Consider the following 19,196-nt stretch of genomic DNA (forward strand, 5'->3'; position numbering starts at 1 on the left):
GTTAGATCTTTCTCACTCTCCTTGTTCCTCCGTGGCTCTTCTCTTTTTCCAGCCTCTTTACTTCACTCCTCTCATTCGGTTTGAACGACAGCATAGCCGCGACGCGACAATTGGTCCTCAATTATGAAACCTCCCTCGTCAGGGTAACGGGTGACCCGGAAAAGAAGGGTGGCGGAAGGCCGCTAAAGGACGCCTCGCACACGATCAACCACCCGGTTACTATCCTCTCGAATATGTGTGGGGTTGTGTGTACCCGATCGAATGCTTCGTGTGCATGTACTTTTCGTGTCGATGCTAAACCGATGAAGGGTCGTCGCTATCGATAGGGGACTATCAGTTTTCTAACCGGTAGCTCGAAACTATCTGCCCTTTAGCCATTATTACACACGATTCTATATGCAAAATCAATCATGTTATCGTTAAACTGTCTTCATTTTTATCGTATCCTACTAGCGAATATTAAATAGCCATTGTGTATCGGGAGAAATATTATTCGATATCAAAGATAAATGTCGAAGCGATATTACTTTTGGATGGGTACTTTTGATACCAAATTTCAGAGATCCAAAATAAAATCAAATTCTCAAGTTCACAGATGCAAACACAAATTGAAATTCTTCAAGTTGTAAGCTGATACAATCTCAATGAAAGACCTAAATGTAAAATAAAACGCTTCGAATGGCAGTATCTTCTTCAAATCTAAACTTCTTACAATACAAACATCCAGGCATCTCAGAACTGAGAAGTCTAAATTCTCAAAGCATCCAGCGCATCTCAGGATATCAAATAACATTTTTTCAAACTTCCAATATCTCAGAACCTAATCACTCAAATACTTCAAAGTTGAAATACCTAAACCTGCAAACACTCAATACGCAAACGCCAATAATTCAAAAGCCACTTGCAGTGGCAGAAATTCTCAAAAGAAATTCGCCAAACCTCGAAAATTCCACGTTACTCAAATAAAACCGATCTGATTCGTTTGAAGATAAAGCGTGGAACGCGGAAGAGACGATCAGGGTGCGAAGACAAAGGAGGTTACGTGGACCGATAAAAGGCGTTTCGAGTGCCCCCCGCCTCCCCCCGGGTGATTAACCGTGGCCTTCCGAATCAGCTCTGAAAACGAGTGATTTTTAATGAGGTCGAACGTCCGTGTCGACGTCGACAAACAAGAAACTCTCATTCAACCGGCTGGTATTGTCTCCACGATTGCTACCACCGATCTATCCCCTTTTCACCCTCCCCGCCTATCTCCATTCTCCTTGCGACGCCCTCTTTAAGTTCTTGTGCCCTCAGGCTGGCTGCATCCTTCCCCAAGAGTCTTTTCCGTGAATCTTTTCATGCGTTTTCGCGGTGAGCCACGGCCACGAGGGCTCGCTGGGGGTGGCACGAAAGAAAAGGTAGGAGAATGAGGGACTGAAAAAAAGAGAGAGAAGGGATCGTAACGATCCGACTGCTCCAGTTCCGGTATGTGGAACGTGCGAGAGGGATAATTGCGGCTCGCCTGAAAATCAAAGGGACTTCCGTTTCGTCCGACATTTCCACCCTCCGACGTTTTCGCCCCATTTTTTACCCCTCCGTTCCCATTGCCCGTTTCTCGACACTAGCGCGCCTTTATTGTCAGTGTTTTTTACTTGGGTTTTAGACCATAGTAATTTTCTAGGCGAAATTAGTTTTTGGTATTTGCAGTTTGAGTTTCTATTGGATTTGAGAGACGTGGTTTTATCGCGATTGACGATCGAAATTTGCTGCGTATGAGACATGAAATCTGCAGTTGAATCTTCCTACTTTTATTTGTAATTCTTCCGGATTATTTTCTGTTCTTGGGTAATTTAGTTTCTTGTAAAACCATCAGATTATTTTGAATTCTTTGCCTGGATATTAGAATCGACGCATACGTTACCTCGTTTTAGTCATTTGATACATATTTGGGTCTCCCTGGGTCACCCTGATTGTGTAGCCTTAATTTTGCACTTAGAGTGAATAATTCCAGTTAAGAAAGCGAAACACATGTTACTAAAATAAAATCAGTAATTTAATCCACATTTAGATCTCCCCGTCTCTCCCTGGCTCTCCTCGTCTCTCTCCGTCTCTCCTCGTCTCTCTCCGTCTCTTCTCGTCTCTCCCTGGCTCTCCCTGTCTCTCCCTGTCTCTCCCTGGTTTTCCCCGGTTCTCCCCGATTATGTCGCTTTAATTTTGTACTTATAGTCAATACATTCAACTCAAGAAAGCAGACATAGACCACTAAGACTTAATGAATGGGTTAACACATAATCGGATCTCCCTGTCTCTCCTTGGCTCTCCCCGACTCTCCACGGCTCTTCCCGATTATTTCGTGTTAATATTGCACTTAGAGATATAACACTCCTGTAGCAACCCATTTCAGCCCATATACTCGCCACTGCATCTCATATGTTGTAATGTCTGCATCCCGAAGAATGCATTTAAAAATACCAAGCCAGATATTGAAATCGTATATTGTCGAATAGAAAATGCTTGAAACGTTTCGCATACCTGCCCATAAAAGGAATTGCGATTGCACGAGACGGATTTGGCACAGGCGACTGTGAGGATTATTGTTTTTGAATAAAAATTTTTCCACAAAATCGAACGGAAAGGAAAGGACGCACTCCACGCGGCGGACGGAAAAATATCGGTGACAGCGATCGCTGAAACAATCCATGCGAGAAAGATGAGTCCCGGCTGTCCCTCTCAATTCCATGTTAACTCTCGCCTATAAATCCTGTTGGTTGTCTATGAAAAGAGACTCGGAACCGTGTGATTAATTTCTATGGTCCTCTTTCTGAAACACTCCATTGCTTGGCACACTCGGTCAAACACACCTATATCTACTATAATCTTTGAATTAGGGTAAAGGCTTTGAATTAGGGTAGTAATTAGGCTAAATATGAATTAGGGTTTTATTCGATGAGATATTCAAGAAAATAAATCAATTAATGCGGAAACATTAGATTTAAAATTAGAAATATAGTAACTTGTGGAATTCATAGTCACTTTGCTTGTTTAAAAAATAAAAGTAGAATCTGTAAAATAACATTTATGAATGGTAGAACCTTTAGTTGACAAAAGAGAGATTTCATGTAAACTAAGTGAAAGATTATTGTGATGAAAAATTGTCTATGCTAATGTTTACTAAATAAAGCTGCAATTTACAATTAGTACAATTTTCGCTCATTTCTCTCTCTCTATATATAAAAAAAGGAGGAACTAGTTGTCTAAAAATAGAAGGATTTCAAAGCTATCTGATATATTGATTATCCCTCCATCGGAGAGTACAAAGTGAAAACGAAGAAACGAGCATGAAGTAGGGAAAATAATCCTGACTGGGGCACGAATGGACACAGAGCCACATGGATTTCTCTGCTTATTGTAAATGGGCCGCGTATATTCGGCTTTGAAGAGAACTCCGTTTCATTTCAGGCTCGTTGGTCTCGTCTCTCTCGGCTTCTCCATACATGTGTTGGCTGTTGATTCCGCTGGAATGCTGTGTGTCCGATATCTTTGATATGCATCGCGAAAAAAATGCTATGGGTCAATCGTGCGATGTGCATGTTAAATGAAGAAATAAGTGAAAAAGGTATCTGCGAAATCCGGAGGATTTTTTGCTTTGATACAACAGACACAGAGTTTAACAGACGTGGACTCTATCGTGGATTCTTTTTCTCTTTTCCTTTCATTCTTACTAAATGTTACATTTTCTTGCTTATTATTGAGTCACTCTGTAATTCCTTGATCCCCAGTTGATACTGTATGACGATTAGCTACATTTGTTTATGTTCTGTTTCTTTGGAGGATTTCAATCATTTTTTATCCAGAAAGGTTTAGCAACTTTGAGTTCTTCTTCTTAAAATATGTTTCCAATGTCTGATCTTCATATTGGTAATTTGTGAAATATAATCTCTTGATATATAAGGGTACTTTACAGAATTTTCTATCAGTAATTATGCATTAATTAATTAACATGTGTTACATATTTCTTTCTTTGTAAAATGTTGTCTGTTCTTGTTGAAAATTCTCAGAAGTAGAATACACTTGTCAAAATCTTCTAATCTAATGTATAGACTAATTTAGTTTGATTCTGTGGTTCTGTAAAATTGATGATGAAGTGCAATCTACGCCATAATCAAATAAAATATAAAAAATTAATATAGTAATCAATGACAAATTCTGATTTAAATCTAATTTAGCAATAATAAAATATTTTGTGACGCTCCCTTGTCTAATCACTGTACGTAATTATCCAATCTTAGCTTAGTTTAAGTTTGTGGTCCTGTAAAATTGACGATAAAGTGTAATGTAAACTTAGCTACAATTAGTATGGATATATGAGTACAATTAATGACAGAATCTGATTTACATGTAATTTTAAAAGTAACAGAAAATTCTTTCGTACATTATTTATTGTAAGTAACTTGGTTTATATTTATAACTGCGTAGAAGCAAACTCAAAGAGTTAATTGGCGAGTGTTCTCAAGAATATGGTGAAAATCAAGACAATTAGAGTGATTGCCCGGGAATAAACCACGTCAACGTGCATACGACTAAATTTATTCCGGTTGATTCGGGAAGATAATGTAATTACGGGAGACGTCGGCGAACGTTCAAATTATCTCCAATGTGCAGCGTCGAATTGAACATATGCGCTGTGGTTGCGAACGATAATGTCCAATAATTTAGGCCACGGTCTATGACAGATCTTGCAACCACAGTGTCACCAAAAAATTATCTTAAAATTACTCTGATTAACAAATTACACTCTGTATCTCTTTAAAAATAACAACTTCTCGCTTTAAAGAAATTCCTGGATTTTACAAAGTTAAACCTGATTTCGCAAAATCACACATTCTTATAACAGTCAACAAATGTTGACAAAATACTAAATTTTATGCGGCTTCCAAGATTAGGACCAGATGAAATTTTACAAAACCATGAATCCCAATCAAACGTATTAATTGTGATAATCTGGGAAACCACGAGAAAGCAGCAATTATTCTAAAAATGTTCCATTAAATTGAAAAACCTAATCGCAAATAAATTTCAACAGATTTTAGTTTCTGTTCTTCGTTCTGCAATTTTATAGCCAAAAATTGGCTCCCCTCGATTTTTAGTTTGATCTATCAGAGAGAAAGGAATAATGCACGATCCGTAGCGAAGACAATAAGATCAACGGGATGAACGTTAGCCGTTTTTGATCTTGAACTTTTCAAAGGGTTTGCCACACGTTTGACATTTAGCGGAGGCACTCGGTTATCTACTTTAGAAACCGACGATCGATCCTCGACATCATTCTATAACCTTTGACCGAGATGCTTCGACGGATTGAATTACTCACGTTCGTCCAATTACACCCAATTTCATGAACTTGCTACGTATCTCCATTATTCCTCCTATCTGATCAATCAGGATGTTTGACCTAAAGGCTGGTAGAGTCAGGCGATTCCTTGACAATATTTCATATAGACGTCTCTGTGATTATTACTATTTTTTATCCTCACTGTCTATCAGTACTTTTATTAATGTTAATTACCGTTTTATGTTGGTAGAATTTCTGTGAAAATGTGCAGAATCGAGAGCACGTTGCGTATAAATGTTTGTAACAAATTTGGAAAACGAGGAAATTTAAAGAGGATTATCGAAGAATTTCTTATTTCTTGCTTTCTAGTCGTTCACGATGCTGAAATTTTCGTTAAAATGCTCTCACTGAATGGATATTTTGACTGAAACAAATTTATTTGAAACAAAGGAAGATTCGAGGGATCATTGGAGGATTGTTAATTTTTTCAGCTTTCAGTTCTCGCATTGACGAAATTCAGCCATATTTTGGCTAAAACTGTGCAACACATTTAGAAGACACGGGAAATTATAGTTAAAGATTGCACGATGAAATTTTAAATATTGGAAAATATTTTATTTTCCACGGTATTGGACTGTACGTGGAAATACCATATCACGATTCGTGTGAAATCACTGTAATAAATCTGAGAGGCAATCTTACCGAAGGTGAAATTTTATTGGTGAATTCCATTGGAAAATGTGCTTATTAAAAAATTCCATCGTGTATAATCTGGCTGCAAAGCGGAAGAATATTGGAAGGCATTCCAAAGTTTAATGAGACTTCCATCTAAACTCTTACCTTTCGTGAATCATTAATTTATATATACAGGGTGGTTGGTAACTGGTGGTACAAGCGAAAAGGGGGTGATTCTAGGCGAAAAAATAAGTCGAAAATATAGAATAAAAATTTTTCGTTTGAGGCTTTGTTTTCGAGAAAATCGACTTTGAATTTTCGCTCGGTACGCGTGCGGTACGTTATAACGGATCTCACTGTAGATCGTTGTCTCGATGGAAAAATTAAAAAAAAAATAACAAGCGGAAAGGGGTGATTCTACCCGAAAAAAGAAGTCGAAAATTTAGAATAACAATTTTTTTTTATTCTTTTTTTAATTTTTTCATCGAGACAACGATCTACAGTGAGATCCGTTATAACGTACCGCACGCGTACCGAGCGAAAATTCAAAGTCGATTTTCTCGAAAACAAAGCCTCAAACGAAAAATTTTTATTCTATATTTTCGACTTATTTTTTCGCCTAGAATCACCCCCTTTTCGCTTGTACCACCAGTTACCAACCACCCTGTATATATAAATTAATGTACTAACCACCCTGTATATCCATTACAAGAAATAAATAATGGTACTTGTGACAGTGAAGAGAATGGTAAATTTATCAAACACAACTGCCAGCTGCTATAAAACACTATACATTTGAAACATTAAGTAAGCTCGAGCTTTTGAATAAATTAATTATGAAGTTTTAAACGCGTTTGAATTAATAATTACAATGGCTTTCAAAGTACTTTGTTCTTCTTACGTTTACAACAGGAATAAAAGTTTCATAATAATTGAAAATCATCCGTTTAACTAGAAAATACACTTAGCATCTATATTTACCATACACCTTCTTATCTGGTTATTTATGGCAGACAAATAGGTGCAAGTGGAAGCACGATCGTCAAACGGATCTTAAGGAAGGCGACAAATCCCAGATAAGACAGTTACACGTAGAGGATTAAATTGAAAAACCATTTGAAATGGCGTCGAAGAGACACGGGGAACCGATAGAGCACCTAATTGCCGCAGAAAATTCCATGCTTAATCCTCGGTCTACCCCCAGAACGACGCTAGTTTTCTCCTACGTACACACAAGAACACACATACACCTGCCTAGCCAGTCCTTTCACGCAAGTTATTGGAAAAGTTGGAGCACGGGGGTTCCTATTGGAGGGCGGACACTGTGCGCATTTTTATGCGGGACGGTGCAACAACCTTTGTGAACGAAAAGCCCTGGAAATATCATTATGCCGCTGTGAATTCGCTAGAATGTTTGCACGTCTCTCCCACCTCGTCATCCTCGCCATTATATTTTACAAACTTTTATATTGGATGAGCAGCTTGTTCGTTTGTTAGTTTCTTTATTGAAGATACGGTTATTAATGTTACTCTATTCTGACGATCGGATTATTCCAGCGAAATTTCTGAAAGATCGAAGGAGGGAAGATACTTTTATAATCTGACGGGACAGAGCCAAAGGGAAATTATGCTAACTGGGAAGTAGAAGATATATCAGTAACATCGATAAGGACATCGTCAGTTAAGGGCCATTTGGAATACACTTGGGACCTGGATTCTCCAATTATTCGACGAAATTGGATGAAAAAGAAAAAAAATATGGCGGGAAGCATCGAGAGAGTGCACTCTCGCCGGACAATTAATTTTCAAAGTGTCTGTCTGGCCGACGGAAGTTGGACAATTTGCGAGGCGGTGATTTTCGGAAACAGCCGCGGAACAAACGAACGAGTGCACTCGTAGTTGCCGAAAGCGACACTCGCGCGTAGAGTACGCGTAACAACGGGCAAACGGGACCTGCACAACTTCTGGTCCCGCGTCCACGTAAATCAATTCTCGCCTAATCCCTACGGATAACTGTAAACAACTTCGTAGACAGGTTTGTTAAATCTCTACTACGTGACGATGCTATACGTGGCCCCTGTTTAACAGTAGAAAAATCCTTCTGCATAAGAACAGCGGAGAAAGAGTAAATCTGTCCGCTTAAACGACTACGAGTTGTCCCTTTAAAATAAAAAAGATAATAAAAATGACCGACGCTAGAAAAGTACAGGAAAATCGTACAAGAGGACAACTATGATGCGATGTAATCTGAGATTAACACTTTACCGACCGCTAGCTTAGCCTCTCCAATGCCATTCTTTTCGTTCATCGCGAACGCTAAGTTTTTCAAATTGGTATAAAACTGTGAGAGCTTACAAAGCCACGCGACTGACGCATCTGAGCAAGGTACTAAATAACAAATTACTGCTCAAATAATGAAAAAAAAATTGTCGGCGACAGAAAGCCGATTAATAGACTATCGGTCGGTAAAGCGTCAAGAAACGATGGTGGATACGAAACACGTGTTAAGTTGCGTGTGGCTCTTCTTCTTGCAGTGATACCAACAATGGAATCACGAATAGGATATAAATAATGGGTATGTGTGGCTACATGAAACCTGGAAACTGGGAAGATTTTCTCGAGCGTAGCAAATCGAGGAGAGACGGAGATATTCCTGTATTTTTCTTCGATAGGATTATAGGCGTAGCTTGTGCACGGACGAGCAGGATTACCCAATAAGCGGCTCTTTCTTTTCCCATGGCCGATTCCGGGGCCGATATCTTCCGAGTGACCGACTCCGCTACGGAGTCGAAAGTTCTCTTCAGGCTTGTCCAAAGCCCACTTCAGAATGTTCCTTTTATCGGAATCGCATTCTAGGAGACTCCTTTTGAGTGTTAGAGACATCTTTGGTATATGGATTGGACAACGCTAATTCTCCTTTCGAGGAAGAGCCTTTTTTGGGAATTGTTGGAAATAGAACGAAGGTGATTATCGTATTTAGAAATATTATTCCGATACGCGTTGGGTCTTGGAAAATTTCATAACAAATTTTTCACTCGCTTTCCCTTCATTTGTTATTCCAATTATTATGTTCAGCTTGGTCTCTGTTTTCGATTCCTATTCAAAAAATCATAACCTTTTGCTTCGTCCTAATGAGACAATGACAAGAACTGAGAAATCTCAAATGACTTGGTGCTCTCTTCCTATCTGTGCATTCCACGTTTTAGGTTGATGGTAAAACAATACCAAACAGGTTTAAGTGCATAACCCTTTGTTTTCGAGAAATTAATAAATTCTTTCCATATCTGACTTCGTAAATTCTTTTAAATTGATATTATGTCTTTTTTAATATTAAATTTTTACAATTAGTTTCGCTAAATTTATTCTTATTTATTACAGTACTCCTGCATATTCTTATAATTTTGCAGGTGGAAATTATAACGAAAACATATGAAACAATAAATTGCTATTCTTGCCATATCCTTGTAGATGGAAGATATTTATATCGGTCGATGTCCTGTCACTCGAGCCTTCAACTTCAAATCCCGCAACACCACTATGGCTATTATGATTTATGAAACTAATAATTAATAGTTTCCACCTAAGGAATCTTCAGCGAGAAGTTCATCTACCGCTCAGTTTCAAAATCGCTCGTTTATGCAAGTAATAATTAGTTAGCTGGTTTCAAAGAATTTCTCGAAAGTTGCCAGTTGACTTGTAGGAAGAACGCATCCTCGAAGTGGTAGACAAATTCTGAAAAGTTTGGTCAGCGATTCGCTGCTGAAGTCGAAGGTTACAATTCGCGAGGACGATGTCAGGCTGGCGTTATTAATTTATGGAAATGCCCCTTTTTCGCCAGTTCGAGAAGGTTACCAGCAATTTACGTTGTTAATTGCGAAAGTTTGACTGCTCCGTGGCTCGTGCCCTGGTTATTAATGTCGCCTACTCTCTACGCACTCTGGTAACGCATACCTCGTATAATACTTTTTTTTCTTCGAGGTCAGACCCACTGCAGCGCAGAAATCGTGCAAATGATTCGTTTGCTGCAGAAATGTTGTGAAATGACTTTTCATTGTATGCGAGTGTAGAAAAGTTTGTTAGCCAAACTTCTTTCTGTTTGGAAAAGAAGCATGACGCACTTGGTGCGTCATTAGGGAGACCGTATTCGTTTAGAGTTTCATGTCTAGAACGATAATCGATGAATACGCGATATTTTTCTCGATCATTTATGCTATTTTTAATGTTTCCTGACATTTTGCACGGAAATAAGTCACTTTTCATAATAAAAAGGCTATGTCAAATATGTCGCAGTGCCAGATTTAAAAGTGTTGAACGATCAATTTGGGGCAAATCGTTATGAACTTTCAAAATTAAGTAGAAACGACCCAAAATAGAATAATTAAGATATTGCATTTTTCTCTTAGCAAAAATTGATGTCTAGTCACGTGTTTTGCTGCTGAAATAATGCAATTCCCAGACAGTGAATTCCTGTGATTTTCGTATTGTAGAAGCATTTGATCTATATCGAAGGAATATCAATTGGAACAGGCATGTTCAAGGGATTAATTCTAGTGTTGCATCCCTGACATCGTGTGAGAGTGGTTGGAATCGATATTAAATTCCCAAAAGCATTTTATGAATTCAATAAAAGTGACCTAGTTGAAGAGGAACTGTACGATGCTTGGTGAAAGTGGAACAAGATAAATAGAATAGTATGTGTGTGTGTGTATGTGTATATTGTAATGGTGGAAGAGGAGTTGCCGAAAATTTTATTGCATTCGTCCTTCGCTGAAAGATTCCACTTAAACCGGTAACCGTATATGGAAGTTTTATAAAACTTCATTGAAACATAACTTCTTCAAAGAAAGCAATCTCCAAGTTTATTAAAATCTGAGGACCATTAAGTAATACAAACCTCAAATGCTTCTTTTATTTCATGAATTTGATTGGTTGTAAAGAATTATGGTGACTCTCCTACCCATTTCCCACATCCGAGCTCGCATTACCTTTACAATTGGGACTCCCATTTTTAAGAATCATGTAGACCCTAACCTATACACAATGGTTCAGCACATCCACGTCTAGAAACGCAAATATATGCGACGTCTATTTGCTTTGAAGAAACGTACTACCAAAGGAAAAATCTTTCAGATAAATTTAGGACACGAAAGATTAACGAAGAAACTGAGTAATTTACGATCGGGATTATTAATATTATCGTTAGAACCTCCATTTTCAAAAACTAGCATCTAAAATTAAAATTCTAAATGAAGCTAAAAAACTAGGATCTAGTAAGAGTCTGTAACCGCTCTAAGCACAAATTATCCGGCAGTAAATAGTACCAAGTTATTCAGTAGCTTGAAAAAGATGGAAGAATCGCGATGAATCCGTTAAAGGGAAAAAATTGGACACGCAGCTTTGTTGCAATCAACGGCTCGCTTAGAGGCCGTATTAACTTGGTAAAAAGCTAGTACATTGGCGCAATATATGTCACGTATTGTACGTACTTGGCTGCGTACATACAGGCTACAGGCGCCCCCCTGTACTTAGCTGCGTACGTACTTCTCACCGTACTCCCGTATGTACATAGACCGGGTAGACATATAGTGAGTGCACACTGGCGTGCATCGACCTCCAGAGGGGGATAGCGCGCGCACACAGAGACCCACTGTAGAAATGTGGTCAAACACCCGGACAGAGAGGGTTCGAGACCGAGTGAAAAAGAAGAGTGTGGCTCCACCCACACACCTTCGTTCAGGCGCGTGCGCGTTTATGTGCGCGCGTGTGTGTAGAAGCAGAGAGAGAGAGTGCACAGTAGATGAATTCAGTTCAGTTCGAGCTACTTCAGGATCGTGAGACGCAGGCGCGTTGACCGAGCATCGTATTGCAGGATCCATCCCTCTCCTCGTACAGACTGGCCTTTGTTTCTGAATTTTTCCTGTAGCTCTGTCTGTCTCTTCTTCTTCTTACCCTCCTTCTCCGTCTTTCGATTGTCTAGTTTCTTATTTAACTTCTTTTCCCATATATAAGGTGTTACGAAAATATGTAGCTGACTAAATTTTGATGTAGGGTCAAACACTTTTGTAGGTATTTCGGGCACATTTGTAATAGCGGAAGAAGGTTTCGTAGATAGTTATAGGTTAGGAAAATTCTGTTCTGGAAGGTATAGAAATAGGTTTCGTTACGTTGGATATTCGTGAAATTGGATCGCTTTTTCTTATCCCCTGTTGTTGGACTATCTAATTTCTTCTGTAGTCTCTTTTCGGTTGTATAGGATGTTGAAACGATACGTAGGTGATCAAATACTGCATCCCTATATATTTCTAAGATTCTTTTGTTCACTACTAGGAAAGTGCAAAATGTGAACCTAATGTTAATCTACTCCAAACTAAAGTTTAGCCATCTATGCGTCTTTCTTTAGATGGCATCCAACGTACATTCTTCTGATTGTTCTACACATCACATTGAGTGCATGTAAGCCTTTCCCTACATGTAGGATCGTTTCTTGTTTCTTCTTTGAACCCTGACTTTGTTTCTTCTTATTTCTTCATTGTTTTATCTGGATTCCATTTTTCCGTTTCCAATTCTTTGCCCCTGCCGTGTTTGCCTATCCTCTTTTATCTCTTTTGTCTTCCTTCAAAGTACACATCAATAATTTTTGTACCATCCGTCCTTTCTCTATATACTTCGCGTCCCTTTTTGAGTATACTTCAGTTGTTCTTGCCCAGTCTGGTCTAACATTTGGTATTCTTCTTTCCCAAGAATGCTCTCGCCTCCCCCTCCTCCTTATATGCCATTCTTTAACCCATTAAGAATACAGATCGCGTTAATACAAAATTTTATCCTTATTTTTTTCGTTAGACAAATTATTTCATTGAATTTTTTTGCTTCATCATTGAGATTATGGAAGATAATTTCAAAAATATTTTTAATATCCCCTTCTTCACTATACTTTCGTCTATCCATATCTTATAATTCCATATACATAAGTCAAGATATTTATACCACCGTAACCACCTAGTTTCTCAAATCATAGAAACATCTTTCATACCTCTGATTTATCTAGTATTCTATAAAACACATATATATTCTATCTTCTTTTTTCAATAACGTAGCATTTACGCATTATTCCACAAGTCCTTAATGGGTTAAGCTTCCACAGTTTGCTCTCTTGCAAAGCATACTTCATTTATCCTTACTCAGTTTTCCCCCTCGTCTTTCATCTTTTCTTCTTCCATGCACGCTTCGAGCTCTTTTTCTTCTTTTACACATCTTTTCTCATCAACTGGCCATCCCACCACAACCTTCCCATTCCTCTCCTCCGGTGTCCTTGTCCGTCCTACTTCCCCTTTCTCCCACCACCCAGGCACCACTCTCCCCACCATAACCCCAACCTATCCCCACCACTATCACTACATCTCCTTCCAGTGGACCACAAGCGATCCTCCTTCTCGTTCCCTTTCGTCCTCGAATCTCTCCCACCGCCGTACATTTTTTCGACCCCGAACGATGCCGAACGTGCGTACGCCTGCGTACCCGCCGTTACTACTTACTACTACGTTTTACTACTGATACTTCCGGGCTACTACGCGCAGCAGCGTAGCTTTACGCTGTACCACCTTTACGCTACCTCCCTCCCTGTACCCACTGCACCCTTCAACCATCCTTCCACATTTTCTATATTTTGTCGTGGTCAACCTATCTTCATACTGCACCATCGTTTTTCATCGTTTGATCTAATCGAGCAAAAAGGACCGATTTCTTGATTTTGGTTTTTAAAGGCTGATATGAGTACGTTTTTTAGGTTAGAAATTGGATGTTACTAAGGTTTGTTTGGCGTTTGAGGTTTGGTTCGTAAAATTTGTAGGGTTTCTTCATTTCTAGGTTAGAGAGTCGACCGCTATTGCTGTCCTGTGTTACAAAACCGTACTTAATATTTGAGGTTAGATTTACGAAATATTGAAGATTGGTTCTTACATACAGAGAATAAAATATCAATTTGGAAATGATTTGTGATACCTGATGGTAAAATTATCATGATATCTTGGTTTAAAATTTCACTATAACAGTTCCATCAACGATAGTTAGAAAATTTGCTTATATCAAATTTAGATTCAGGATTGATAATTTTGTATTGGACTGAGCCTCGCATTAATAACAATAGTATTAGTCAGAGCAGGTACTTACGTTCATATCAAGGAGTTTTCAAGTAATTTTTGGTATCGATGTTCTCGTTTCATTTTATTCTCCATTGGGGTTGATTTGAACGAGAGAGAGCCAATGGAGCGGTGCCAAATTGAAACAGAACCGCGGTAAATCGGCCGCCTTGAATCCAGCCCAGCGGGACACGTTTCGACGTTAGACTAACCCCCTGCCCTCCTTCCACGTTTTTCAACCCTTCATCGAATCTCTTTCTTTCTCTACCCCAGAGCTGCCCACTTCTCCATACTCCGTCAGCCACGAAATAGCCACTTGAAGCTTTGAAAGTAATTCATTTAACGCTTCACGCTGCGTTAAAACTGCGCTGCTCCTGTGAACGATTAGCGAAACCAAAATGATTTATAAATCTCCTCTTTCAGCTTTTTCTCTTTTGCTTTTCTCGATCATATTAAATTTATTAATACTTTGATTAAATTTGGTGAAGAATTTTTCACATTATTTTTGAATATTTGAATATGCTTTTACCAATAATATATGATACAATATTAAAGGATTTTCCTTCTAGGCGAAACCTAACCTAACTTAAAGAAAGTGAGATGTTAGACTACTCCTAAGTAATGTTATAGTGACATTGTGTTGAAAGATTTTCTTTTACGGAACTTAATCTATCCCAAATCTGAAGTAAGTGAAACATCTATTAAACTATTGTTCCATGACACTATTTCCAAGAATTGTTCTTTAAGGTGAATCCCCTTGATAAATCTAACCGAAACTAAACCTAACTCAGACGCAAAGTAAATGAAGAGTCCGTTAAACTCTCACATCTACTTTTGTCAGTAATATATGGTACTAGTTTCAAATTTTCTTCTATAGCGAGTCCCCTTGCGAAACCTAATCTAACCTAACCTAATCCAAATGAAGAGGGGTCAGTGTAAGTTAGGTCGAAAAGCAGTATTAAGCTTAGTTGCTTCGTGATTTGTTACATAGAATGAAGAGACGATGAAAGATTGAAAAATCAGTCGCGATCAGCGAAGCGATCCAACAGGGTTCTCGATACCGGGACCGCGGTTAATCGCGTTAAAACGCTGAAACAACGATAAAACGAGGATCCACGAGGCGGAGGCGTGGACACACAGCCCAGGACACGTAAAATCCGGCCGTTCCTGTGGAAAGGTCGTCACGCCTGCGCCAACAATTTCGTTCGAAACTCAATGAAACGCCACGCTCTAATACCAGCCACGCCGAAGAAAAAGTGCCCAACCTCCCTTCTCCACCTCCCATTCAAATTAATTCCTCGTGAAATAATTTGCCTAATACACAGAGAATAAAAGACCTTGATGACCTGTATTTTCGTTCGGAAAGAAAAAAAGACGTTGGTTTTTATGACGGCTGGAAAATGAGAGGAAATTATATTTTCCAAACACGGTGCTTGTTCGGTACAAACTGAAAAAAATTAATGGCTGCCTCTAAGACAATTCACCAGGTTGTTGAACGCGATCTTATGGAAGATATAGTGATTTCTGAGTGACACTTTTGGTACAATGATTTCTAAATGAATTTTAGTATTTATTGATTCTGTTTGACGAATTTAATGACACAAACTCGTAAATAAACTTCGGTGACTCTGATCCCATAAATATAAGAGAAGATATAGTAATTTCTGAATGAACTATAATAGAAGTTTTATTTTCATCGTTTTATTTTAGGAAATGACAACATTTTTGTTCTGGCTGCGTCACGGGTTGCCAGGAGCAAGGATAATGAGAAAATAATTGGTTCCCAGAGTTTGTATATGGAAGAGAATTGCTTTCCAGAGTGTTCGCTCGACCTCGATTTGTATCTGACCCAAAATCCAGTTCCGCGTGATTTCGAAAACACTTTGTTGAAATATGTGAATATTCATATTTCGATACAAATAATTATCCTGAAATTCACTAGTATCTACTCGTAATCTATGGAAGAGGAATTTTGTAAAATTCCCTCATTAGCATTCTATTCTTAACTTCATAGTTTAATATTCACTGATTAAAAAAAGAGCAAAGTTCGAGGTTGTAATACCCTTTATTAATACGTTTGTACTCAGTGACGCACGCATATGCGTCACGCGTATGTTCCACTGTGCGTCTAACGACGTATAGTGTCTTCTACTGTGTGTTTCAAGGCACACGTCTATGTCTCACGAGTATATTCCACTGTGCGTCTGACGACGTATAGTGTCTTCTACTGTCTGTTTCAAGGCACACGCCTATGCCTTACTAGTATACTCCACTGTGCGTCTGACGACGTATAGTGTCTTCTACTGTGTGTTTCAAGGCACACGCTTATGCTTTACGAGTATATCCAACTGTGTGTCTGATAACAAACGAGTATTTTCCACTATGGTTCTAAAGATGTACGAGTATATTCCACCGTGCATCTGTGTACCCATACGTAAGCGTTATGAGCATATTCTCTTGTATATCTAACGATAAACGAGTATTTTCTACTGTATACTGTGATAACAAATGGTTATATTTTACTATGCATCAGTAGTCGTGCTTTCAAAAGAATTTGCTACTAGAAGAAAAATCTTCCAAATACAGAGCTTTGCTTCTGCACACATCATCAATAGCATAAATAAATCTATTCTCGCATTCATACGCGAATTTCCCAAACCTAACCTCCAAATTCCACTCCAAAATAATTCCACAGAAAACAAAATAGATCTGTCACAAGAAGCAAGAACCTAGGACCTTAGACGATTAACCTTACCAATGAATGCAGAATTCGTGAAAGGGACACGGTTGCAATCAGAGAAGCGAAACATTAACGTGAGGTCCCCTAGCGCCATTACAGGCATTCTTCCTGCAGCTTGGAAGCGCAGCCACCATTAACACCACCGTTACCACCATCAGCACCTCCGTCACGGGTAACATTACTACGTGCAGACGGGTACGAGCCATTGCACCTCCTCGCCAGAGGCGAGAGACGACGAGATTTTATAGTGGAGGGGGTTGTCGAACCCTGTAGGAGTTGCTCGATGGAGAAAGAACGGAGGAGAAGCCAGATAGAGGGACAAGGAGCCACGTGAGAGATAAATACGTGGAGAAACAGGATGAAGACAGTGAGAATTAGGGTTGGTTAGGTGGAGAAATCGGAGATTAGAGCTGGCTGGACGAAGGAAATGGAAAATTATGAGCGGAACCAAGGTAGAAAGAGCCAAGATTCTGCACATGATAAGATGATGAAAAGAAGTTGTAGCAAAGGGTATGAATGAACATATGGCAATATGTTTTTTTATAAATGATCTTTTATTCTCAACTTTTACAGAAATTAAATGAAGGAAGGACCTGACTTACAAATTTATCAACCAAATTTTTAAAAGCTATAAAGATACCAGCATTACCTTAATTGTGTTCCATTTTACAGATTACCATAGCAAAGATTACTATACCAAAACCAGTATATCGTTATAACAAAATTTTTCGGCTTTAGACTAAGATCCTAAAATAAGGACCTGCCTAACTTGTGACATTATAAATTCCCCTAATTAAACAAGCAGATTACAAATAACACCAGAGACAAAGGATCCACGACAACATTCAAATAATAACGTTTGTGTGTCGTTAAGTTGGCAGACAGAGGAACTAGGATTGGACCATTTCTCTGTAAAGTCAAACAGCGCTGCAACTAATCAGCAGTTGAAGGAATAAGCAACTTACAGCCAGAGAAGAGGCAGGATTTGCGGTGAGGAAAGTTGGAAAGAATAGCAATGCAGACAGAGAAAAGCGTTTATGGCTTACATAAAGGAAGAAGCACACAGGGGATCGGGAACTGTACAACCGTTCTGTGTGCGTGTCTGGTGGATAAAACGAATTGTTGGGAATGGTAGAAAGATGTCAAGAGACGCGGCGAGTTGGATGCAATTAGAGAAGAACGGGCTGCATCGCGAAATAAAAGCCGGATAAATGAATATCCTCGAAGCAGGGTAAAATGGGTCGAAGTAAAAATAATGGGAAGATCAATGACGAGGATCTGTTCTCTGAGGCGAGTATGAAAGATGGAAGAAGGAACATGGTTGTAAATCGTGAGAAATGAAGAGGAGGAGAAAGGACCAAACACAAAGGAGTATTGATAGTTCTGGATGATGAAGAAGAGCTGATAGAGTCTAGGTTGGATCAGGCGAGCTGCAAGACGAAAGGAGATGCTGGTGAGAAACAGGTTCTCAGATTAGCAAGAAATCTGTTCTGCACGAGATTCTCCAAGATTCTGTTCAATTTTGCATCACATAGTACAAGGAATCCTTTCGTAATATTGTGAAAAAGAATTAGTCTTTGGTCACATTAGATACGTGTTCTTAGTAGTCGAAGGTGATTAGAATCTCACAACGATCCCAATATATGTTTCTTGATATCCCTCGATAACTGTTCGATAATTATTCCCATTTTGCCCTGCAAGAAACATTACCCTTCAACCCTTAATATATTACACTAAATCTTAATCCTTCTTAATTCCTGTTCGATCTCACAAACTCCTCAATGCACTCATCAATAGCCTTGTAATAAATGAAAAAGCAAACGAACCTAACAAAATCTCAAAGAAACCAAGTGGAACCTAACCTAAAAACCAGATACACCACATCGAAGAAACTCAACAATCAGCGACAACAAAAAAGTCGCGGTAAGAAGAAGCACATCCCGATTCAAAGAAAAACCTGCACAGAAGGAGAGAGAGAGAGAGAGAAGGAGAGAGAGAGCATAGCAGAAATCAAACGGCACAGAGAGGTGCACAGAGCTGGCAGAACGCGTAGACGTAGCCAGAGAAACCCGGCAGCCGGTGGAGCGAGACAGCTATAACGTATAGACAGAGATAAAACGAGTGGAACAAACGAGGGGCGGCAGCGTAACCGAGAATCACCGCGAGAGACAGAGTAAGTTAAGACAGGGGTGGGAGGTTTGGTCGAGGATGGTGGTGGGCTACGGTGACGTCACATCGGGTCGATACTCACCCACACTCCATTTCCCGGTGTCGTGGTGACCATGGGGGCGCAGGCGCGGCCTCGTACGCTCCTGAGCGCTCCTTCCCGCCA

General features: G+C 39.2%; 1 protein-coding gene across 1 annotated transcript in view; it reads left to right on the top strand.

The window, feature by feature from the left end:
• Positions 1-19,196, top strand: part of LOC100748872 (rho GTPase-activating protein 100F) — a 56,352-nt gene that overhangs the window by 19,381 nt on the left and 17,775 nt on the right. The window lies entirely within an intron of this gene.

This window comes from Bombus impatiens, unplaced genomic scaffold (assembly GCF_000188095.3).
Source record: "Bombus impatiens unplaced genomic scaffold, BIMP_2.2 scf_0107, whole genome shotgun sequence".
Taxonomy (NCBI): Eukaryota; Metazoa; Arthropoda; class Insecta; order Hymenoptera; family Apidae; genus Bombus; species Bombus impatiens.